Source organism: Pinus tabuliformis, chromosome Q, assembly GCF_031772625.1.
Source record: "Pinus tabuliformis cultivar Carrire ecotype Pingquan chromosome Q, CPIR1, whole genome shotgun sequence".
NCBI classification, from domain to species: Eukaryota; Viridiplantae; Streptophyta; class Pinopsida; order Pinales; family Pinaceae; genus Pinus; species Pinus tabuliformis.
This window is the reverse complement of record NC_142296.1, coordinates 1,184,622,192-1,184,647,876: the sequence shown is the minus strand read 5'-3', so window position 1 is coordinate 1,184,647,876 and position 25,685 is coordinate 1,184,622,192. Positions and strand designations below refer to the sequence as shown.

The 25,685-nt window shown below is 37.7% G+C and overlaps 1 protein-coding gene across 6 annotated transcripts in view; it reads left to right on the top strand.

Annotated features, from left to right (window-relative positions):
• The first annotated feature begins 6,521 nt into the window (after nt 1-6,521).
• LOC149223922 (calcineurin B-like protein 3) overlaps nt 6,522-25,685 on the top strand; it is a 431,721-nt gene continuing 412,557 nt past the window's right edge. For 2 of the 6 annotated variants that reach the window (XM_089385967.1, XM_089385962.1), the window contains exons 1-2: nt 6,525-6,690; nt 6,855-6,899. The gene's annotated coding sequence lies outside the window, so the exon portion shown is untranslated. Of the gene's footprint in view, nt 6,717-6,854; nt 6,900-25,685 lie in introns of all 6 variants that reach the window. The other 4 variants (XM_089385966.1, XM_089385965.1, XM_089385964.1 and 1 more) reach the window with 4 other exon arrangements.

The following is a 25,685-nucleotide window of genomic DNA, read 5'->3' as shown; positions in this document are numbered from 1 at the left end:
TGAGGAAGAAGTTGATCTCTGCTCTCAAAGTAATCAGGGAGATTTTAGAAGCTAATCTCAAGAAAAGGGGGAAGTTGCAAGAATATGAGCTTGAGAATGATAAGTTGAGAAAAACAATTGTCAATATTAATGCTCAACAAGAGGAAGCCAACATATTGAATGAAAGGTTGACAAGTCAGTTGAATGAGAAGGAAGCTTAATGTGAAGGAGAACCTACATGAGGACATTTTATGGGAGGTTTAGAGGCATCAATCTAAATAGAATCAGGTTATTTTAGATTTTGACAAGCTTGTTGAATGGGGGATACTAAGGTAGTTTTCAAAAAATCGTACCAAGGGGATTAGTGAAGGAATTTGAACGAGGAGATTCTATGTTTTTTAAAGAATGGTCCATCAAATTAGTGTGAGGAAGGGTATAGTTGGTTTGTGCCTTGATAATTAGTGTGCGATTTGGTGTGGGTGTCATCCTCAATGATAATGATAGTATATAAATGAGACTATGTGGTACTGGAGGAAGGGTTGACACAATGGCCAAGATCACTCCAAATGCAAAGAGAGGTCAGAGTCCTAGGTGGTGTTTGATAGATTTTCATTTCTTTCGGGAAGGCGGGGATTGTGAGTAAGTCAATGGGGAGGTGAGATTGACATGGTTTTGGGGGTTGGTGTATGCATGGAAATAAGAGGGAGAAGAGAGAAGGAGCATTAAACATACCTTAGGGTGTTTCCAACATGCTCCATATTTATTTTATTTTATTTTAGTGTTGTCACTATAGGGTGTCATTGGTTGTGTGTCTATCGATGTTTTGGTGCTTTTCCAAAGTCATAGTTTTCATGATTCCTTTTCTTAGGTGGTGGTCATGCATAATAATAAATCATGTCATGGTAATTGTGATGCCAATCTAACGTGATCTAATGGAAACCTTGTAGTAGGTGGAATATATTAAATCAAGGTGTTCACTTTTAATGAGCCAAGTCTTAGATATTACCTTCTATGTCAAAGGAGTCTATAACTTGTGAAAATTGGGGCAATGGTTGATCTAGCGTCCTCACTAAATTTTCCTAAAAACAATCTTAAAACAATATTTATCCGAAGGTGGTACAATAACAAAACATGGTTCTTTTATTAGCCAATATACATAATATAGTTTGAAGGGGAGGTCTAAATGATAACTTGTGTGAACTGTTCTTTTACATGTTAGTGTTTAAATACTGATAGGTGATCTCATATCCAACTTCTTGCATGGAGATATATTTTCACAATTTCATATATAGGCTATTAGCAAAACGAATACCATTACAAAACATTATAGCTTGTGTTGATACCACTTAATAAACTCATTCATTGTCTCATAAAATTTTAGGGTGAAATGACAAGTGTTTGTAATCAGGGGTAATCCATGCATTGCAAAAGCCTTTATTATGGAATCAAGAGGCATTTCTTCAATTTTGGGCCCTTGAAAGTCTAGATAGGCATGGAGAATGTGCATAAAATACATAAAATATATTGACATGATTATGGCACAAGGACGCTACATACCTATAATGGCATGCTATTATAGGAAACTCTAAAGAATGGTTGTTATAACCTTAACATTACTCACTCATGACAATTCTAGCAGTCTTATTGAAGTATCTCATTATTGGCATGCTTAGCCACCATTTTAGCCCCATTTTTGCCATCATATGACCTCAAACTCATTGAAAATTGCAAACTTAGTCCCTGATTTTGAGCAAGAAGGGCCAGTGCAGGCATTAACCCTAACAAGTGTGCTTACATAGTGTGAGTAATACCCCCAAAAGCTGCATTTCTCTACATAAAGTCAATTTTGATTATTTCCAGCCAAATTTCACTAAAATGGGAAGTTAGTTATTTGTGGACCATCTTAAATCATTTTACAGCTGGAAACTTCGATTTGGTCATATTTAGTAACTATTTTGAAGACCATGACAAGGGTCTTAACCACTGTTTTGGCCATAGATAAAGATTTTGACATCACTCCATCCATCATCCATACATTCATGGTATGGTTATGTTGCCAAAACTCTACCAATATTCTTGAAGAATACCTCTCTTAAGGGAATTTCTCGTCTAGGTATCTTGCTCATACACCAAGGAGGAGATCATCTACACACCCAAAGGAAGCCAAAGGCCCATCCCAAGGAGGGGATTTAGAGCCCATGGGATTCAATAGGTCCACTTCACAAATGTCATCTTTGTCCTCTCTATTTGATAATGAATTCTTTCATTGTTTCTAAACTTTGCAATTACGGGAAAATATCTTTTTATGCTTTTCCTAATCTTATTTCATGAACAATGTAAGTTTGAGAATGATAGTTTTATATTATAATTAGTGTTTCTAATTCTTACACCCAATATTATTTATGCTTGATTCACAACCATCAATGAAGTATTTTTTGTACACCATAGTCACAAATTGCACACAACAATGGTGCACAGGGATGGAAGCCATTAGAAATGGTTGATCATGATGAGTTGAGTTATGTTGTAGTAGGAAACTGATATAAATCATATTTAGCCCAAATAATAGGCTTTATTTTGTGTACAAAGAGGTGTAAGATCTTTAGTACATACAGAGGAAAGTGTTTTGCCATAATGCGTTGCACATATAAAGAAGCACATTTGTTATAAACTGTACATTCCTTCCTTCATCAACCCAAAAAGGTAATATAAGGATGCTTCAAATCCATGTGCTTAATTCAATTTCCTTAAGTGTCTCACACACTTAATTCATCAAGATATCATCATAAACAATAATTATGGTGACAATGTTTTCAAGCTTAACCCGAAGTCTTATGCATGGAACATTAAGGACTCACTTTATGTGATTTCATATGATACAAAGGTAATTATCTATGATATCTCATGTGTTTTTTTCATATACATGGGCACATGATTTTTAAATCACTTCATCAATGCAATTTTTTGGCAATTCTAGGGCACATTAGATGCCAATGGAGTTCATCCTACAAAACCAATACACAATGAGAAACTCTTTTGTGGTGAGCATATACATAGTTCTCCATTACAAAATTGGGTATTCATGATGTTTCATGGTGATAAATACAATGAATATGTCTAATGTGGGGTGGAATAAACATTTCTCAATGATAACATGGAATTTAATGGGAGTAATGGAGGCTACCATGGAGGAGAGAGAGAGAGAGAGAGAGAGAGAGCTTCAGAGAAGGACAGGGAGAAATACCTTTATGGTTGAAAGGGTGGTTTCTCATCATTACTATTGTATATATATTCAAATTACAGAAATTAGTTGTTTATGTAATTAGTGCATTAACTATGAATTCTCAAAATTTTGTGGGAAGAGAATGTTATCAGTATCACCTAACAATTGGGATATTTAAATATATAATCACTAAGTTAGCAAAGGGATTTGAGAAAAGAGAATGAAAGGGTGTTATCTGAATTTATGTGAGCTCACAATTCTACATTGGTTGGAAGTCTTGTCCCTATATCGTGAGTCCTATTAAATATTTGTCATCCTATGATGAGGTAATTGTTTATAATAAATATGCCATATGGTTGTAATTATTGTGTTAGTAGGGGTGGTCTTAAAGGAGAGAGGCATTAACTCTATAAGAATAGTTCATTGCCATCCAAGGTTCATAACCAACTTGCCAGGCGAAGCCATTTTTATCCAAGTAATCTCAAATAGATGGACCTGACAAAAGGTAGTTTAGGTTGTGCTTGTTGTGGGATGTTTTAATGTGATCCCAATAAACCCCTTTTTTATTAGCTTTCTTTGAGGCATACTTATCAAACTATTCAAATTGGGCCAAGTGAGATTTAAAAGAATCCTTGTCACCTGATATATTAACTAGTGAAATGCACAAGGATAGAAGAAGGAATTCCATGGGGACAATTACTTTGAGACCATGGACACGTTTGAAAGGTGTGTAACCAATGAAATTGTTTTGCATAGTGCAAAAATTGTAATGATTTCATGAACTTGTTTATCACAATTCTACTTGTCCAAACCACATGCCTTTTTCAATGTGATGAATATGATTTGATCATGGTATCTATAATACTAACTTGAAGCTCTCTATCAAGTTATTGATCACCATGTTGATGAAGTGAGATCTAATATCACTAACTAATTCTAAAGTGCACCCAAATTTGGTAATTTCATTTGTTCAAAGGAACTAAGCTAATGTTTGAGCATCATTCTTAGTTGTAGTGATAACTTTGGCCCATTTTGTAAATGTGGAAATGGTGAAAGTAATGGAGTGTTTCTAACTGAAAGTGATAGGAAACGATTCCCATAAAATTCAACCTAACATCTCTCAAAGGTGGAAAACAAGAGACTAGGATGTAGAGGTATGCAATAATGTAAATGTGGTTTTCCAATGTCTTGGAAAAGGCCAAACTTCTAAATATATGAATTTTCATCATGGAACATTAATGGGCACCATAGTTTGGGTAGCTAGAGGATGCACTACTTAGTGATAATTGAGTCATTGTGATTGTTTCTTTGGAGTGTTTCTTGTAAGATCCTAAGATCTTGATCTAGAAAAATGCCTTTTTGTAACATCTTGTCTTTCCCATAATTGTACATTGTACCAACAACAGTCTAAAAAAGGACTTTGTTGGGATTTTTTATTTTTTATTTATTTTATTTTATTTTATTCTTTTATTTTTTTATTTTTTTTTTTATTTTATTTTTATTTTTATTTATTTATTTATTTGTATTTGTATTTTTATTTATTTATTATTATTATTATTATTTTTTTTATGTTTTTTGGGAACTTGGAAAGAAACCAATAGATACCCTGCATGATGCATAAACCATTCCATGTGAAAATTTTAAATAGTTATGCATCCAAAAAGTTAGCATGAAATTGCATTCTCTTGTTTCAAGTGATGCATAAGAAGTCATTTGCTACATGGTTTTTTATGGCTTCACGAAATAAATGAATTCATAATCTTATATTAGTAAAAGCTAACGTCTTAGGAAAATGTATAACAAAGGCTCGTTGACAATATATTTCAAACCTCAATGATCAACATAGAAGTCAAATTTCTATGATAGCAAAACATGTTGAAATATTTAGATAACATAAACAATGACTAGAGGTTCACACTTTGTAGTGGTGTAGTCTTTTCAATCAAAGTTAGCTTCCTATTGACAAACAAAATTAGATGATCAATATGATCATTATAGAGTTGTGCCAATACTACACCAATGACAATTTACTAGAAGCGTACATGTGAACATGGAGTATCCTATCCCATTTTGGTTGAACCAATATTAGTGTATCGATGATCTTCTATTTGAGTGTCTCAAAGGTTTTATGACAAGCTTAACTCTAACCAATCTTGATAGTGCTAATAAGGAAGTGCTCTAGAGGTTGGATGATGCAGGCATATCCATGTATGAATTTCTATTGTTGTCTAGTGTGATCTCGTGGCATGCAAAATTCCATATAATTTATGATGGGGGTATATCTAGTTGTCTATTTTCTAACATTAAAGAACAAATTGAAATGTCCTTATTATCATCAATGTGATTTATTGCAAAAATATGCTTAATAGAGTTTGGACACAAATTTTTACAAGAAAAATATTTGAACCAATATTTTATGATTCTCATGTAATATTCTTTTGTACATTCAAGTTCCTTTAACATGATTTTGGTTGAAATCTAAAAACAAAGTATGGTTTCATTAGAATTCTAAAATTCCTTATTATTCCAACATACCTAATTTATCTTATTCATGTTAATACAGATTAAAAAAAAGATTCCAATCAAAATTTTATGAGTGATTCTTCTATAATATTTATTTGTGACTTCCAATTCTTTAAAATGATTGTGATTGAAAAAAAAATCATGATTATGTTGGAATTTTATTTTTCTTATAATTCCACTATGTTCATTAAAAACAATAAAAGACAAAAACAATAAAAGACAACAATTATTATCGCCATGCAAACTCTAGCTATTCATTTGTGACTTCCAATCCTTTAAAATAATTATAATTGAAAAAAAATCATGAAACTTTAATTTTCTTATAATTCCACTCTGCTAATTAAAAACCATAAGAGACAACAATTATTATCATCACTATAAAACACAACAATTATTATCATCATGCAATCTCTAGCCATACTTTTAGAAAATATCGTTATCAAAGTTCATTTTGATGCCTTTAGAAAATATAATTATCAAAACCCATTTTAACAAAAATGATTCCAAAAACTACATGGTAGTTAATATTTACCATAAAAATGCATCTGGTAACATTTTTATGTATAAACATTCGAATATATTGTGGCAATCGTACAAACTATAACTTATATACACCGGCCATGGCAATTTGCGCGTGTCCACATCGCTGCATGTGCCTAATTGTTAAGCCATTCAATATAAAAATAAGTGTAATAATAAAATATATAAAAACTGATTGTGGCATTCGTTAAAATTTAAATTAAAAAATTATGTCGAAGGAAGTAGACGTCATAAATACAAAATAAGATAAGTACACGGGAAAGAAAGGACTTTCGAACATGCAGGCCTGGATATTGCCGAAGCAGAAGCAGCCATTCTCAGTTGATCCCTTTTTATTTTTAATTAATTTATATATGGCCTATTTTTATCTGCTCTCTCGGAAAGGAAGGGATGTTTGATGGGATCTTTTGCGAAACGGGTCCGAGGTAGGGATGGGATTTTCTGAAATAAGGTCTTGTATTTACTGACTGTAATTTTGTCATATACGCTAAAATTAAGATATTTGGAGGAAAAAAATTAGGAAAGTTTCTTACAAGGTTTTGGATCAGGGGAGTCATGATCTGATCAATGTGTTCATTGTAAATTCCAGGCGGTCGTTCGCAAATTTGGAAGCCACTACATTTTCATAACACCGGTATGTAAATTTCTCTTGATACCCATTTTAATGGGAATAAATTTGAGCCACGATGATCAAAACCTTCGGTGTGTTCCCGTAGCTGGGTATGCTAGGTTGAATTTCAGTAACAATGCTGTCACTAGATCATGGAATTTTAATTCACCTTATTGAAGTAATCACTAGGCAGTTTTTTAACATGCGGAGTCTACTTGATCATATCCTGCTCAGAGCTTTGCATGTCGGTATTTTTATTAAGTTGACCAGAGCGGGAGTGCTGCTTGTGTGCATTTTTAGGTATTAATTCAAAATATGTATTAATAATTTCGAATATCCTGGATAATTTTGTGGTACTTACATCGCTTGATGCTTTTGATTGGTTAGGGAGATCCCTTTGATTTTGTGGACAGTTTACATGGGTTTTGATCGAATTATATAGGTAACATGCTGCAAAGTTACAAACTGTCAACTTATTTAAACTCCTTTTTCGTACTGCTATCTCTGAGTAAGGACTACTTTGTACCGACTAGTTGAAAAAATTCAATCGTGTATTGTACTCCCACAACAAAGGGAAACGTAGCCTGACAAGTTCCTCCAGATATGTTCATAGGTGCTCTAAGATATCATATAATTCACCAAATTTACTCAAATATACCAAACTTGCCAGACTTGGGAGTACTCGGGCTCGGGAAAAACTCGGGCAGATTCCGACGTGGGAGTACTAAGTACATTCATTTGTTCTTAACATAACTTATATATGTAGTATATTTGTGAATCTACATGCAAATGCAGCATTGGTCTTCATGTGTGACAAGTTGCATTTGTAACAACAAAACCTGGACTTTGTGATACAATCATTGAGCCTGAGGACAACCATACAGACATGTGTGTATCTAGTACGCGTGGATATTCGTCATAGAGCAATTTGGAGGATTTACACTTGATTCTAGAGTTATTTTTTTCCATCTTTTGCCTTTTAGCCCCTTTCTTAGCCCATCTGATCATCTCTAGATCTCTTGTGGGCCTTTTGGTGTTCTCAAATAGGTTTGATTGACCCACAATCCGTACTTTTATGCCTTTTTTCATGGTTTACAATCAATTTCGACTCTAATGGTGTTAAACCTAATATCTGGATTGGCCCTACAAAGTCACCTCCATTCCATAGGTTTTGCATCTCCATGCCACCTATGTTATTAGAAACTAGAAACACGAAATGAAATGAGCAACAATTTCATTAGAGGAATTTTTTTAGGCTTTTTCAATACATATGCAAGCATAATTGAAAGTGTTAAGTATCAACACTCATCATACGAAAACCATTGCAAGATCATTCAAATTTATGCAAATATTTACTAATTTAGAGATGTCATATTCACATTTGTTGTTTTTTCTACAAGAGCATAGTAGAATACTATTTTCTGCCAGATAATTACTACCTAATGATTTTCGCATAGTATTCTTATGCCACTGATATCATTGAGCAATTACACTTATCAACAGTAAATGCAATGGAAACAATAAAGATCAAAGGAAGGCAGCCATGCACGATAAAAACAATATTTTTACCCTAGGAAACCCAACCTGGGGAGAAAACCCAACAACTTTTCTTAGGAGAAATTATTCTTCAACAAGGTTTACAAATCAACAATTTGTCTAGAAATCCGTGCCAAATATAAATCCAAATACTAGTCAAAACCTGGTAAAAGTAGTGGCAAGTCAACGCTGGTCAAACCAACCAAAATGCTCAAAAGTCAACATTGGTCAAATAGTCAACTTGTGGTCAAACTTCAGCCTTGTGGCTCCTGCAGTCAATTGCGATCAATTGTAGTCCAATTCCTATGCACATGTGATCGTTTTGTAGCTTGGTCAACTTTGGTCAAATAGAGAGAAACAACTTTGTCAAATAGTCAACTCATCCTCCTTTTCTCCACACGTGCGGCTGTCCAAGAGACCTCAGAAAGATGAAGAAGAAACTCACTTGCTTGGTGGAGAAAATGAGATGTCACATCATCTATATATACTATTCGAATGGGAGCAAATTAACCCAAGGGAGACACTCTTTCATGAGCTGGGCCGCCTTGGTGACCTTTTTGGCATGCAGGAATACCTCTTGATGCTACAAAAAAATCAACACTTCCCTCTTAGCGAGGGAGGTTTTCTCCTTAGTTGCAATAGATTCCCCCTTGGCTGAAATTTATCCTCCATAAGAAAAGTTCATGAGCTTGCTATGTTGGTGCATGTGTATCAGTGTTCTTAAACCCGGTCGGCTCGGAACCGACTTGGTTGAGTTGGTCCGAGTTGGTCAATAAAATTTCAACCCGGCCATTGAACCGGTTTGGCGGCTTGGTATTAACCTGGCTGGCTCGGCAGAGTCCGTATCAACCCGGCTGGGTCACGGACAGTGGCCAGTAAACCCCAAAAATGGATTTTTTTTTAAATTTTTTTATAATTTTTCTGAGTGTGGGGAACTCCAAATGTCTTTATTAATTGGTTTTTTGGTGTTTGGGTTCCATTCCCCTTTCCCAAACCCTATTTAACCCACTCAACCCCTCTCATTCTCTCACAGCCATCTCATGCATTTGAGTGAGAGTTTGTGAGGAGTTGTTGAGTTTGTTTTTGGAGCAGCAGTGAGGAGTCTTGGGCAAGCATTGTAGTTGGAGTGAGGAGCTTCTTAGGCAACCATTTGGAGCAGCATTGAGGCGTTGGTTTCTTGGAGCAAGCTTGAGGAGGCAATTTGTGCCTGGAGGTATTTTTTTTCACTTGTACAAATCTGTTTTTGCTTATTAAATTTTAGGTGCATATCTAGAAATCTTAAAGAGTGTTTTTTGTGAAAGAAATGAACATTGAATCAATTTTATTTTTTTATTTTTTTTTTTTTTTTCATTTTCAGATTGTTTGCTTTCATTTCCAAGTCAAAAAATGGCACCTAGAGTGAAAGCTGCTGCTTGGGCATATGTTGAAATGGTTGAAAGTCAAATGCATTGCAAATTTTTCCATAGGAAAATTAAGGAAGGTCCTGGGGGCATTAATAGGCTGAAACAACACTTGGCGGGGATTAGAGGCCAAATTACTCCATGTACCTCACTAGAAATTGGGGAGATTAGCAAGGAATTGTTAGCCAACTTTGAGAAGTTTAAAGAAGATAAGGCTAGGCAAAAAGAGTTAGAGGCTGAAATTGGGAGGAAGAGGGATATACAAAAAATGATGGCTACCAACCCACATTATGATTTTGAGGGTTCTTCCTCTATCCCTTGTACTGATGCATCCAACCCCTTCCGATATGTTCCTCCCTCTTTTGATTCTATTCAAGAAAAGGGAAAGGGTAGGATGAAAAATGGTGATATGAATATCAAAAGTTATTTCACTCCCTCCTCTCCATCAGATGCACATGGTCCTCAAGCTAGTAAAAGTCAAAAGCAGCCCACTTTAGATGATCATTGGAAGAAAGAATTGAGGGAGACTGCTTGTGATTACATAGCTAGATGGTGGTATGATGCTGATATCCCCTTTAATGCTTCCCGTTCACCATATTATGGGCCTATGTTTGATGCCATACATGCTGCTGGAAAAGGCTTCAAAGGCCCTACTATGCATGAGCTAAGGGGGTATTGTTTGTAGAAAGAAATTTCATCCATTAATGAGTATTTGAAAGATTTCAAGGACTCATGGGCAAGAACAGGATGTACCATCATGTCAGATGGATGGACTGATCAAAGAAACCGTACCATCATAAACTTTCTTATCTTCTGCCCACGGGGAACCATGTTTTTAAAATCAATTGATGCATTTGATAAGGTAAAAGATGGGCAATTGTTGTTTCAACTATTGGATGAGGTTGTTGAGGAGGTGGGGGTGGCTAATGTTGTTCAAGTCATCACAGATAATGCATGTAACTATGTTCTTGCTGGTAAACTGTTAGAGGAAAAACACAAGACCATCTTTTGGACCCCATGTGCTGCACATTGCATAGACCTCATGCTTGAGGATATTGGAAAATTAGAATGGGTCAAAAACATTGTAGATCATGCCAAAAGCATAACAAAATTTATTTTCAATCATTCATGGATTTTGAGCCTCATGAGGAAACACACTGGGGGCAGGGATATTATTAGGCCTGCCATCACTAGATTTGCTACTCATTTTTTGACATTGCAATCTATGCTTTCCCAAAATAGAAACTTGCAAAAGTTGTTTTCCAATGATGAATGGAATCAAAGCCAATGGTCTCAGAAACTGGAAGGCAAAGAATTGAAAAAGAAAGTTAATGAAGAAAGTTTTTGGAGAAAGGCAACAGAGATTGTGAAGCTTGCTGAGCCACTCGTTAAGGTGTTGCGGTTGGTGGATGGGGAAAGATTGGGTATGGGCTTCATTTATGAGGCTATGGATCAAGCAAAGGAGCAAATAAAGAGGGCATACAAGGATAAAGTGGCTAAGTATGGGCCCATTTGGGCAATCATTGATGAAAGATGGAACAATCAACTCCATCGCCCTATACATGCAGCTGGGTATTTTTTGAACCCACGGTATCATTATAAAGCTAAGGAGTCAGGAGCTTTGAGGGGGGAGGTTAGAGATGGACTGATTGACTGCATTGATCGCATGATCCCATTGGAGTCTGATCAGCTGGAGATACACCGACAGGTCATGACCTTCAGCAATGCCTCAGGTACCTTTGGGAAGAACCTAGCAAAGATTGCAAGAGAAGCGGATGAGCCAGGTAAACAAAAATTTCAATTTTCAAATTCTTCATAGTTTTTTTAAATTTTGTTAAATCGTTTATAATTTGAAAGCTGGATATAATTTGTAATTTTGTTGAGCTAACTCATTACACTCCTATGTTTTTTGCAGCACAATGGTGGGAGGCTTTTGGTGGCCATTGTCCTGAATTGTAGAAGTTTGCAAGTCATATTTTGAGTCAAACTTGCAGTGCTACTGGGTGTGAGCGCAATTGGTCTGTCTTTGAGAGAATTCACACAAAGAAGAGAAACCGTTTGGATAAAAAACGGTTAAATGATCTAGTCTATGTCCAATACAACCTCCGGCTCAAATGCAATCAATTGCTGAACAAAAGACCTGATTCAGATCCCATTGTGTTGGAAGACATTGATCCAACATCAGATTGGGTAGTGGAGAGTCATCCAATAGAGTTTGATTCTAATGAGGATCTTGATTTGGATTTACATAGGGAGGCATCACTCGAACATGATGTTCAGTTGAATGTAGATCTCGATCCACTTGTACTACCAGCCTCAGCCTCATAGCCAGCAAGGACTCCAGTTGTAGGCGCTTCCTCTGCTCAACCACGACAGAAGCGCAACCGCATATCTTGTCTATCTAAGCTTGCATCTGCTACACAGCCTGCTAGTGCTACCACTTCTACAGTTACAGTTGCAGATGATGATCAGGAGGAACCATGGGGCCCCCTGTCTGACTCTGATGATGATCCAGAGATTGATCCACATGATCTTGGCTCCTCTGGCAGTAGCTACTAGCCAGTGGCCCAGTAGTACTGGTCACAGTTTACTTTTGTTGTAGAGGCCATTTCTAGCCTCCTTGGTTATGTGTTTTTGTTTTGAATCTTTGATCATGTATGTATTGGACAGTGCACTGGATGCCATTTTGATATAATGGATATATTCATGAGCCTACTTTGATCATATGTTGTCTTCCATCTATATTCTAATGCTGTGTGTTTGGAAACATGAATGAAAATCTTTAAAATTATGTTTTTTTATAAAAATAAATAAATATTTAATGTATTTTTTACAACAATTGAGTCATTGAAATCGAGCCGGCCGAGTCGATACCGAGTCGGAGTCGACCCTCGACTGAGTCGGTGTCGGAGTCGGAGTTTTAAAACATTGATGTGTATAGATCACTCCATCATGGAGTAGGCAATGTGAGTATCCTGGGCCATTCACCCCTGGCCAAATCAGCATGGCCTGGACAAAGTCCTTTATGGCTCCTCAGGCAAATGTATCAATCTCCTCTGGTTAGATCAACATGACCTAGCCAAGGTCCTTTATGGCTTCTCAGGAGAGGATCTTCCCTTGGACCATCCACCCCTAGCTAAATCAACACGACCCAACTAAGTCCTTTTGGATTCTTAGGAGAAAATCTACTTGCATTTGCCTTGGGCCATTCACCCCTGATCAATGCTAAGTCCTTTGGCTTCTCAGGTGAATGTATCCTCTCCCTTGGTCAAATCAACATGACCCAGCTAAGTCCTTCTAGCTTCTCAGGAGATGGTCCGCTTGATCTTGTAAAGACAACAACGCTCCCTCTCAATGAGGGAGACATTATGCATAATGCCAAGCTTGTCTCTGAAGTATACAAACTTCTCTCTATACAGAGGTTTGGTGAGAATATCTGCAATTTGCTTGTCTGTGGGACCTTCTATACTCCTTTCTGCACCATGTCTTGGATGAAGTGGTATTTGATCTCAATATGCTTCGATGTATCATGGAAAATTGGATTCTCCGAAAGCTTAACACAACTTTGATTATCACAAAATATCAAGGTCATCTCAAGCTCCTGATCAAATAGCCTTGTAAGTAGCTTTTGAAGTCACACTGTTGTTGATTTTACAAGTACAATATATGCTAGTACTTATTTCTGAATTGATTATTACTTCTAATTATGTGATGATTATCTTTAGCACTTCTAGTTAACCATTAAGCACTTATACTTCAGAAATTCAACAATAAATGCAAAAGGACAGTAGAGATCACAATGAACAATGATACACAGAGACAACACAAGATTTACCCTGGGAAAATCCACTTGGGGAAAAACCCATCAACCTTTTCCTTAGAGAAATTGCTCAATTCAACAAGAGATTCAATTGACCTTTTCTAGTCAAAATGAAGTGAAACAGACCAATAAGAGATCCCTGGTCAAACCTGCTCAAAATGTCTTCTAATCAAGTCAATATGTTGCCCAAAAGTCTCGACTTGTTCTCCTTTGCTAGGGCTGAATTTTGGCCTCCTCTTGAACCCAAAAAAACTCAGACCCGGTGGTAGATATGCCCAGAAACTCGTCACATGTGTGAAGTCAATTGAGAGAGGTCACAAGAGCGAAGTAAAAAGAGAGAGAAATGTTGGATTAGTCATTGTCCTTCTTGTCTTTTTTCCTCCTTCGCTTAGATCAAAGGATGTCTTGTGTGTGAGGTCGAATGGTGCCAAGAGGAGGAGGTCGAATGACACACACACACACACACACACACACACACATATATGCTTCTTAGGAGGCCAAATGGGTGTCACAATCACTGGGCCGACTTGATCATGTGGAGGCCAACTTGACTTGTTTAATGTCAAAATATTTAAAATAAAAGATTCAAATTTTTTCTTTTGAAAAAGACATAAATAACATGTCTTGAAATTTATCAATACATATGTCTGAAGGGCTAAATTATACAATATGAAGATCGACCATTGCTACAAAAATCCAACACTCCCTCTTAGCTAGGGAGGTATTCGTAATGATTTCTTCAGATGTTCTCTTGTTGAAAAATTTCTCTAAGGAAAGATTGAATGGGCTAGCTATGTTGAGTGCAATTCACTACCTCTGTGTAATGTCCCTTTTGGCAATTTTGTGGTATATTTCTGATAATTCTCTTTATAAATTTTATGTCAGCATTTGCACCAAAAACCCATGAAATTGTACCAAAATGCACCAGTAAATAGCAACCCATAAATTGTACAAGCACGACAAATACATTGACAATTTGCAGAAGTGAACCCAAAAATTCAAATAACATTAGAAAATGCAGCAGAAGAAATGACTCAGCTTTATTTATTATGATATAGCATGTAGAGTACAACTGGAAATATTTGAGACAAAAGAGAAAGATGATAGTTGAGCGAACCTCCAAATATTCTGCTGATATGCCGATCCTGATTTCTCAAAACTCCACAACGGCTGCCACTGAATCAATTGAAGGATGTGAAGCACCAATTGAGGACTTGAATGATCCTCACTCCAATATCCTGAAGCTCTATGAAACTCCTGGATGAAGTCTCCTCAAAGAGAGTTGGGTTTTCGTCCAACACTCAACAACATACTCGAGGGTTTCCGTCTTGGGGCTCCCAATGAAGTAGAGAACTGGGTTCTCAACCTCTCATACAAGAAGAAATGTCAAATCCAAGATGTCCTCCATTGGCCTCCTCCTCCTCTTTTATAGATCTAATGAACCCCTCTAGAATCTCCTATATTATTATTATTTTAATCATGAATCACTTTTCCCTCTTTTATTTGAATTAAAATATATTTTTTTAATGTGGGAAAAGGGTAAATTGGCCACCATGTCTCCTCAGGTCACTGAAACTCACATCTAACCATTCCATCATGTATATATGCTCGTTCCAATTCCAATGAGCTATTACACTAAGGTGTTCTGTCAATTATTCTTTCCGGAATGCCACCTTAAGCGTAATTAATTGAGTCAAGCCCAATAATAACTCTGTTTTCTAGAAGTTGTCGGAATGCGCCGGAACGAAAGGTAAACTTTGCGGATGAAGGAATATACCAAGTGAATGCCATCAGACCTCATCGAAACTCCTCAAAACCCGTCCAAAAGCCCTTGGGACTGCTGTTGACACCAACTTGCGGCTGTGACCTGTCTGCCCCCAAATCTGAAAGTCCATCCTAACCATGTCATAAGGAACACTAGAAAAAGGAACATCAAAAATCCTCTCGCCCCAAGATTTCTTGGCCTCAACCAATCCAAACCTGTGGACCATTTTGGTGGCCCAACACAATTGAGACCCATTGCCCGGATCCCATATGAACCACTCAGTGATGCTCTGCCTCTGTATCAACCCATCATGAATGGACCCCTCAATGCCCGGATCCCAAACTGATCTCTGAATGTACTTGTCATCAACCAATCTCAATGCCACCATGGCCAATCAATCCCAATGCCACCATGGCCAATCCTCCTGGATCCCAATGCCACCATGGCCAATCATCATCCAAGTTCCATGGTTTAGACTGTGCTCTGTCTCCGGCTATAGCAGCTGCTCCATAAAGCGATTACGAACTCATCAACTCTCTCCAATCCCGCCTCTGGCATAGGTCAAGGTCAACCCCACTCTGCTGATGCTGGGCTAGTGCTACTGAAATATTGATGAATTGTCGGTCCACATCCCATTTCCTACTGAAACATGTAGTAATGCCCTCATCTAAGTGCCCCTGCTGTGCTTGTACTGTGCCCCAGACTAAGGTTGATACTCCATCAAAAGGATACCAACTCATGATCTCCTGCCAATCTAAGGCATGGACTCCGGTGTAAGGAACAAGTCTACTATGCTGATGTTGGTCCATGCTCAACTCATGCTACTCTACTTGGTCCATCGATAATATCCACTGAGAGAACCCTACCTCTCTCCCTACAATGGGTACAAGTGGCCAAACTGTGCTGCATGCCTTGTTTATGTACTCTTAGAGAGGGTTGCTGCCTGGAAACACTATAGCTCTGTTGGCTACCACTACACATATCGACACCTCATCAGTGGGTAGGCCCAAAGATGGGTGCACCACCATCTCTAGAAGATCCTTTCTCATCTGTCCGAAAGCTCCATACTCCTCTGGTCTACTTGTCACCTGCAAAACTGCGCTGTCAGGTCCCACGCCTCTTGATGACCAATATTTGCAAACAATAACTCCCTGGTTGTTGCCTGCACATCTGCTTGCTCCCCTCCAATGGTTGGCCCCAACAGTGTCTGCTCATCCTCCTCCATCATGGGCTCAATATGAACCTCCAACTAGCTCTCCCCAAAAGGCTCATCATGCATACTATGCACATCCTCCTCCTCAGCCGACTCATGCTCCACCATATGCTGCTCATGCTGAACCATCACTGATGACTCATCATCCTGAATGTCTCCCATAGGGTCCATTGACTGCTCACCATTCACACCCAAATATAAATCTGGCCCTCTGTCAACAACTCCACATGACTCATGCTCCTCAGAGGCATCCTCGAATGAACCCATGGACTCGTCCAAAGAAGAATTCTCACCCTGAGAGTTAGAAGGAATCTCCTCCTGTTCTACCTCTATCATCTCCTTAGTGCCACTCAAGCTTGAGTGATCAGGTCCCTAAGGTCCCTTGCAAATGAAGCAGAGAGCCTTCCTTCTCAACTCATTTTTGCTGCATGATCCACCAAACCTGAGCAGCTCCTCCCTAGTCAACTGTCTCCTGAACAACCCAATGTTTTGCTCAACCAACCTTTTGGCTAGTTCATAAGCAACAGGTGAAACCAACTGTGCTCTCCTCCAAATGGTCAACAATCTAGCCCGCAACTCGCTGCAAGTGTCATCACAATCTCCCATAATTGAAGACAAAATGGAAAACATGTTTGATTTGGCCGTGTTACAATGATGTTTTTGAATGTTAAAGAAACATTGGAACATTTGCTAGATCAAGTCATCACACCCCAAATCAAGCATGATGTCATATGTTCTAACTATGGCCATGATTTCTAGAACCTCAATCTTCTTCCCAAAGGTAGAACCTGGAATGTTGTCCAAGTCCTGAAAAGTCTCTACTATCAGCTTGAAAACTCTTCTGATAACATCATCATTGTAAGGAGCTATAGGGGTGGTTAGTCTCACGATGTTACTGAGACAAAGATGCAACTAGAAGTCTAACCCCTTCACAAGGTTCCTCAAAGAACTTGGATTGTATGAGAGCAAGCATAGCTGGTCTTAGAGCCCAAATGAGTTTCTTCCCTTGTAATTGGTTCACTTTGGAAATGAGTGCATCTAGTTCATCTAGTTTGAAAAGGACTTTCCATGTGACCCTCATGTGCTTCAAATCTATCCCAAGTGCAAATATTTTGTGCCCTATTTCCTGCTCCTTCTGCACATCCTTTGGCTGTTCTCTCTGAAGAATGGCATAGACCCCTTTTGAGAAGGGTTTATTGTTTGTAGCTGCTGGTTTATTAAGGGAATCTATGAAGGTTTGGTCCATGTTTTGCTCAGTTTCTTCCCTTTTTTCATGGATCCAAAGGTGTTATTGAACCAACTTGACTTTCTAAACAAGCTGCTAACAGATAACTCTGATCTCAGCTAGAAAAGACCCTAATACATGACATCCCATACATTAGGCAGGAAACATCTTACAATAATACATAGCAACTCTACATACAACTCTCTCTCTGAAAGTAGCATACAAAACTAACTCAACAATTAGGCTGCCAAGCCCTATACTCTGATTACTAACAGAAGCATTCTTTCAGGATATGAACTAAATGACAGACCAAGCTTAGCAGCTTATACAGGGCAATGACTGTCTCACTTTAGTATACAATCAGCAGAAATATATGTGCTGACATCTGTACCCATCCAAGACTTATGACAATGTAGGGTTGTAAGGCTTATGGTAGTGGACATTACATGGCTCGTAATAATATTGTTCTCAGCAACAATACTTCAAACGTAATACTTTCAACATCATTGATAACAACATATGACAGCGACATGCTCTGTCCATTAGCTGTGCAATAAAAATGACTATTGATAGGGTTTACTGGCCTTCAACAATTTTCTGAGTTTGTAATGAAGTTTTAATGAGGCTGTTGTGGATAATTTGGTTGTATTCTAATGTAAGTACGTTCTCATAGTTTTAACACACAGTGGACAGTATGCATCCAAACTAGACCTCCAAAGCGTCCAAACTGATATATTCTTTACTCATAATTTTGCATATAAGCAACACATGAAAGCAGTTCTTTGAGGACTCACTATGCCAACCTCCCCGAACTCATTAATTAAACCAGTGTTGATAATATTAAAAAATATTGCGATATTTTTGACAAAACAATATGTTGCCTAGTAAATATCGCGATATTTTCTGTTTTGAAAATATTGGCAAAATATTGCAATAACGGCTATGTTTAAAAATCTGAAAAAAAAATGATTTTTTATGCTTGCTGATATTTTGCCGATAAGATGTTTTCTGGACCCTCGCCGATATTTTGCTGATACCGATATTATCAACACTGCATTAAACATCATCAACACTAAGTATGGACAGTCTAGCAAGAATATAATACCCTGAAATTTATGAAAGAACCTGGTTTAAAATGATTGCTAGTACAAACGGCTCTTTGATCAACACATTCAACACTTTGAGCAGCCCCACAATTTGTGTACTGTACTAGGAGTCTGCCTTTCCACACCCAGAAATGGGCCACGACCAGTATGCGCGCTCAGCTAGCTACAAGAGTGAGCATGTACTCTTCAGCGAAGAGACTTGTCCTTTGCTTATGTATGAAAAACGACCTACAGATTTGAAGGTGAACTTTGGCTCTTCGGGAAGTTGAATTTGGCTGCCCTTCAACTGAAATGATGTGTAACCAAGCAATGGACCAAACTCAGTCTTAGAATTGCTGATTCAACCTGTTATATCTGGAGGAAAAGAGAGTCTCAAAATCGACCCCCCTGACTGAAGGTGAAGGGTCAGCAACACCCAAACTCAACTCTGCTACAATTCGGATCAACTACAAGAGGTGGAACTAATCTGTATCGAGCTTCAGACTCCAGCTACCAATTCAAGTGAGAAATGCAGTACCCAATTGCCAGATAATCCGACCCAGTGAAATTTTGAGACTCTGCCCACAAATAAAAAATTGGTTTCTTCTTATAGTGCCTTCAGCCTCAATTGATGATGGTATCAGTTCATAAAGGTGGTCTAAAAGAGGCTATTGATTAACACGCAAATATTAGTTTTGGCCACCAACAGAACTCGACCCTTAGTAAAATATCAACGGCCCAACATTCTTACCCAAGGGAACTTGTCGAGGCTTTTTGGAGCAAATCAGTTTCCAATATGCAGTTTAATCTCAAATGCGATTGGTACTGATTTAATTTAGAGTTGCCCTTGGAGAAGCGATACAGCCGCTAAGACCATGACTAAGAAAAAAATTTGCTGAAGTTACACCCTGCTGAATGACCAACTTGTCCTTTGAGTCTTTGGGGACGATAACTTTCAATTTTCAAGAACTTTTCTTGAAATTTTTTGGGAAGAAAGGAAGTTGAATTAAGGGGTATTGTAGGGAAACCAGGAAAGATAATCAACTCTAATGGCATGACAAAGCTTCTGAAGAAAGAACATTGGGGCGTAATTGCACAATTATGCTCACAAGGGGTTCAAACAATGGAATCATCTATTTCTCCAGATTTCCAAAAAGTCTTGGACAATTATTCCAAGGTGTTTGAGACTCCCAAAGGACTCCCACCTATTTGTGATCATGATCATGCGATTCACTTGATTCCAGGAAGTTTTCCTCCAAACATCAGATGTTGCAGATATCGTTATGCCCAAAAGAGTGAAATTGAATGTATGGTTGCATAAATGCTAGAGGTTGGAATAATTCAACCTAGTCAAAGTTATTTCTCTGCTCCAGTAGTATTGGTGCACAAGAAGGATGGATCATGGCAAATGTGTTAGGATTTTAGGGAGCTCAAAAAGCTCACTATTAAATATAAATTTCCCATTCTTGTCATTGATGAATTATTTGGATGAATTACATGGAACAATTTACTTCACCAAGTTGGATCTTCATTCAGGATATCATCAAATAAGAATGAATACTGAAGACATTATGAAAACAACATTTAGAACTCATGAGGGTCATTATGAATTTTTGGTTATGCCTTTTGGCCTTATCAATGCACCTTCTACATTTCAAGGTTTGATGAATTCCATTTTCAAACCCTTCTTTAGAAAATTTGTGTTAGTATTTTTTGATGATATACTAATCTACAACAAGTCTTGGAAGGATCATGTTCAACATGTGGATAGGGTGCTCAAACTATTGGAGGAGAAACAATTATATGCAAAAACCTCCAAATGTTTCTTTGGAGTACAAGAGGTGGAATATTTGGGTCATATTGTATCTCATGAGGGTGTTAAGATAGACCCTGACAAAATTAAAGCCATTAAGGAATGGAAAATCCCCACATCCATAAAGCATCTGCAAGGATTTCTCGGGTTGACAGGGTATTATCGCAAGTTTGTTAAGAATTATGGGACAATAGCAGCACCTCTAACAACATTATTGAATAAAGATGCATTTTATTGGACTTCAGAAGCAACTAAGGCTTTTGAACATCTTAAATAGGCAATGGGCCAAGCACCAGTCTTAACTATGCTAGACTTCACAAAAACCTTTATTGTTGAATGTGATGCCTCAGGAAATGGAATTGGTGTTGTTTTAATGCAAGAAGGAAGACCCATTGCTTTTGAAAGTCGTCCAATCAAAGGAAAGTATTTACACAAAGCTATTTATGAGAAATAAATGTTGGCAATACTACATGCACTTAAGAAATGATGGCCTTACCTAATGGGAAGACACTTCAAGGTAAAAACGCATCATGATAGTCTTAAATACTTTTTAGAACAAAGATTATCTTCAGAAGAGCAGCAAAAATGTGTCACAAAGATGTTGGGTTATGACTTTGAAATCATCTACAAAAAAGGGAAGCAAACTGTTGTTGTAGATGCACTCTCAAGAAATGATGAGGATGTGAAAGCATTGCTCTGTGCCATTTCTATTATCCAACCAGATTGAATAACCGAAGCAAAGGACGAATGGAAGAATGACGAAGAAGTGTGGGCACTCATTCAAAAGTTGTAGCAAGATCCCAGTACATCTGATACATTTAGCTGGAAAAATGATTCATTATGATACAAAGATCGCTTATACCTTTGTAAGAATTCCCAACTCAAAGAAAAGATTCTTCTAGAATTGCACACCTATCTCTTAGAAGGGCACTCAGGATTTTTAAAAACTTACCACAGGGTTAAGAAGATTTTTTTTGGGATGGCCTTAAATATGATATTCAAAAGTTTGTGGCTGAATGTTTGGTTTGCCAACAAAATAAAGTTGAGACAATTAAGACACCGGGTTTGTTACAACCTTTATCCATTCCAAGTCAACGATGGGAGGAGGTTTCAATGGATTTTATCACCGGTTTACCCAAGTTTGAAGGAAAGAGTGTTATCATGGTGGTAGTTGATAGACTTACCAAGTATGCACACTTTTGTGCATTATCTCATCCATTTAAAGCCAGTAAAATTGCTACTGCATTTATGGAAACAATTCAAAAGCTACATGGAAACCCAAAGATTATTGTAAGCGACAAAGATCCCATTTTCTCTGTAAATTTTTGGACGGAATTATTTCTCTCTAGGTACTCAATTAGCTCATAGCTCATTTTATCATCCTCAATTTGATGGGAAAACTGAGATAGTGAACAAATGTTTGGAAGGATATCTCGGTTGCTTTGTATCTGATAAATAGAAACAATGGGTCAAGTGGTTACCTTTGGCTGAATGGTGGTATAACACTTCCTTCCATATTGCAGCAAAAATGACCCCATTTATGGCACTTTATGAATATCATCCACCGTCCATCACATCATTTTTAAGAGAAAATTCTAAGGTTCAAGCAGTGGAAGATCACATTGAGCATCAACAACAAGTTCTCCAACTCTTAAAGGATAACCTCACTTTGGCTCAGAATAGAATGAAACAACAAACAGATCAACATCGTAGCGAAAGAAATTTTGATGTAGGCGATTGGGCATTTTTACGGCTACAACCATACAAACAAATGTCTCTCAAGCAAGCTATAAGAAGGATAATAAATTATCAGCAAAGTATTATGGTCCTTACAAGGTGTTGCAAAAGATTGGTACTATGGCATACAAATTGGAGCTTCCTGCATCTTCCTGAGTGCATCTAGTTTTCCATGTTTCAGGCTTAAAGAAGGTTATAGGTGAAAAGCTCCTAGTTCAAACAATATTGCCAAAACTTAACAAAGAAGGAAAAATCATATTGGAACCCGAAGCAGTCACATAAACAAGAAGTCGACAGCTACGAAATCGATCAATTTCAGAGTATCTCATCAAGTGGAAGAACTTACCCGCTGAAGATTCCACATGGGAGGATGAGAATTTATACGGAAGAATCCAAAACTACTCAAGCGTTGAGGACAACACTTTTTTGAAGGAGAGGGGCATGTTTTTTTTTTACAAAATCGAATATTGGTATTACTTTCAAAAAAAGATGAGGGAGCAATCTCCCATTACAAAATTTCTGGACCTAGCCAGAACGAGAGAGAGGGTGAGAAGGATGCACCTCCCAATTCAACTGTTATCATAATTTCATATAGGTCAAGCTTCACTACTACTAATTGCTTGTAGAATCTAACATACTGCTGTAGTAAAAACTTACATTTACATTTAATAATCCAAAATATTACTTAGTTATAGGTTTGGAAATGCTAATGCTGAGGAAAACTGAAAAACATGAGAGAGATCCATGGAAAACAGAGAACTGGGTCTTCCTATGGCTGGTTCAAACTTCACAGTAGTCTCTTCTCTTTCTTTGTTCCTGCTGCTTCTATCCACCATGACTGAGTTTTCCCCAGTCTTGGTGAGGATTTCTTTCAGATATGTTATAGAATTTTCCAGGTGAGCACACCTATTATTTAGAGCCTCTATATCAACATTTTGATTGGCAAGATGCGTCATTACGAATGCATTCTTCGACTTTGACTGAAATCGGATTTGCTTGATGGTCTCCCTCAACTGATCGATGAAAAATTTATTTGCTCGACAGTGGATGCAAGATTCATTCTTGGAGGCATGCTCAAGGGGGTCCATTTGCCCTGTGAGACAACAAGAAGCCTTTTCAAATGGCCAACTAAGAGAAGAGGAGGAAGGCTTTGGCTCGACACACTCAGGAATGCACAGAGAAAGGCACGACTGAGTTAGGTACAACAGAGGTAGGCACGACAGAGGAAGACTTTGCTACGACAACTGTAGACGTGACACTCTCTGGAAAGCGCTGAATAAACGAGGCACAAAACAACCCAGCTCGAGGGACACAATCCAAACTCTAACATAAGAAAAGGCAGACAGAGTAAGTAGGAAAGCATTTTGCAAAGCACAGAGGGAGAACGCAAAATAGATGAGAGACATTGAGAGAAGAGGGGAAATATAAAGGGAGGAGGGATGAAGATTTTGGGAGATAGAGGAGCAGGGAGGGAAGTATTACGAGGAGAGAGGGAGACAAAAAATGAAAATTTTGGCTTGGAGCAGAGGAGAGAGGACGATGCAGATTTTATAGGGATTTCATTTCTGACGGAGAGGATAAAGAGCTGTGACTTGAAGAAGATCATTCTTTGACAATGACATGACAACTGGATACTGGGTTCGACTTCGACGAGGGGATGAAGATCCTTGAATGATTAAAAAGACAAACATTCTCTTAAAAGGCTTCTTCAGGAGGATAGAGTCCCATGATTCTTTTCTCGAGAAAAACGTGCCTTTGATGATGAAAAATACCAAAATTATGGAATATTTTTGAAGTAGATGTTTCCATTGACTTTAACTTCTCCCTGAGGTCGGGCACACACATTGTTTGCGTGTTTGTCTACAACCTTATTATTCTCTCTTAATATATGAAAAAAGGAGACACATCCCAAGGTTTTTAGCTGAAGTTGAATTCTGGAAACTATTTGATTGAGATCAACATTTTTTGGAGTTGTTTTATAAACCATTTACTGAATTAAAATTGAGGAATCCCCTATGATGACTAGATTCTTATAGTTTCTTTTGTTTAGAATTTCGGACCCCAGGAGGAACCCGTAAGCTTCTACCTTGTTATTTGATTCTGTTCCCAATCCCCATTCGAAGGAGATGGTATTTGCCTTTCTCGATAAAAAATATAACCACCTGCTCTAACTTTTCCTGGATTACATTTTGAAGCTCCATCAAAGAAAAGGCATGGACGCTTCAAGGAGTTTATCCATATTAAGAAGTCCTCTTTATTTAATTTGATTTTCTAGTCTTTTGGCTTACTCATAGATGTAGGAGGAGAGCTCCTAGATTGAGGATTATTCAGGATCAATTTGATCCATTCCTTTTCTTCATACTGGAGAATACTCAGATCCGGGTTCTTTGCTCCTTTAGCATAGATAAATTCAAAAGCGAGTCCCCATGCTTTGGCTAGAACTTTCCTAGCTCCTGACTTTTTATTTTGAAAGATTTTCTTATTGCGAGCTAGCCAAATTTGCCAGCAAAGAAAGGATGCAAACAACTCGAAAATATTTTAATCAGGTTTTTCTTCTTAAATGAATAAGGATAGGAAGCTTTCCAACTGTCATGGAAGTCCAAGAGAGGGAGATTGAAATTGATGTTGACCTCTATCAGGTGAATGAGGTTCAACCAACAGTCTTTTGTAAAATTACAATCTAAAAAAATATGTTGGATTGTTTCTTATTTGTCACAACATAACGGGCATCTCGAAGGCTCATGTATCCCTTTTTCCCTAAGATTGTTCGCTGTTAGAATTTTTCCTTTGAGCATTGTCCACATGAAGAATTTGATTTTTGGTAAGATTTATGTTTTCCAGACAGATTTCCAATGAAGCCAATCTTGTTGACCTAGATCTACTTGGAGCTTTGCATATCCTGACTTGATTGTGTAATATCCCCCTGTTGGATTCCCTTAAGACAAGAGGTGATTAAATATCATTGATTTTTAAAACCAATAGGGAAAGCCGAGGGGAGCCATCCATTCCAAGTATTATCTTCATGATTCCAGGAGGCAATTTGATCAAGAGTGTTTATTCCTTTATTTTGCATCCAGATCATAAGAGGATGGATTTCTTGGATGTTTGAAAGCGGGGGAGAACCCATGATACTGTCCCTCCATATATTAATATCTTGTCCTCCTCTTGGAACTCTGGAAGTGTTGTTCTTTATTAAAGGCATAACTTTCCTAATAA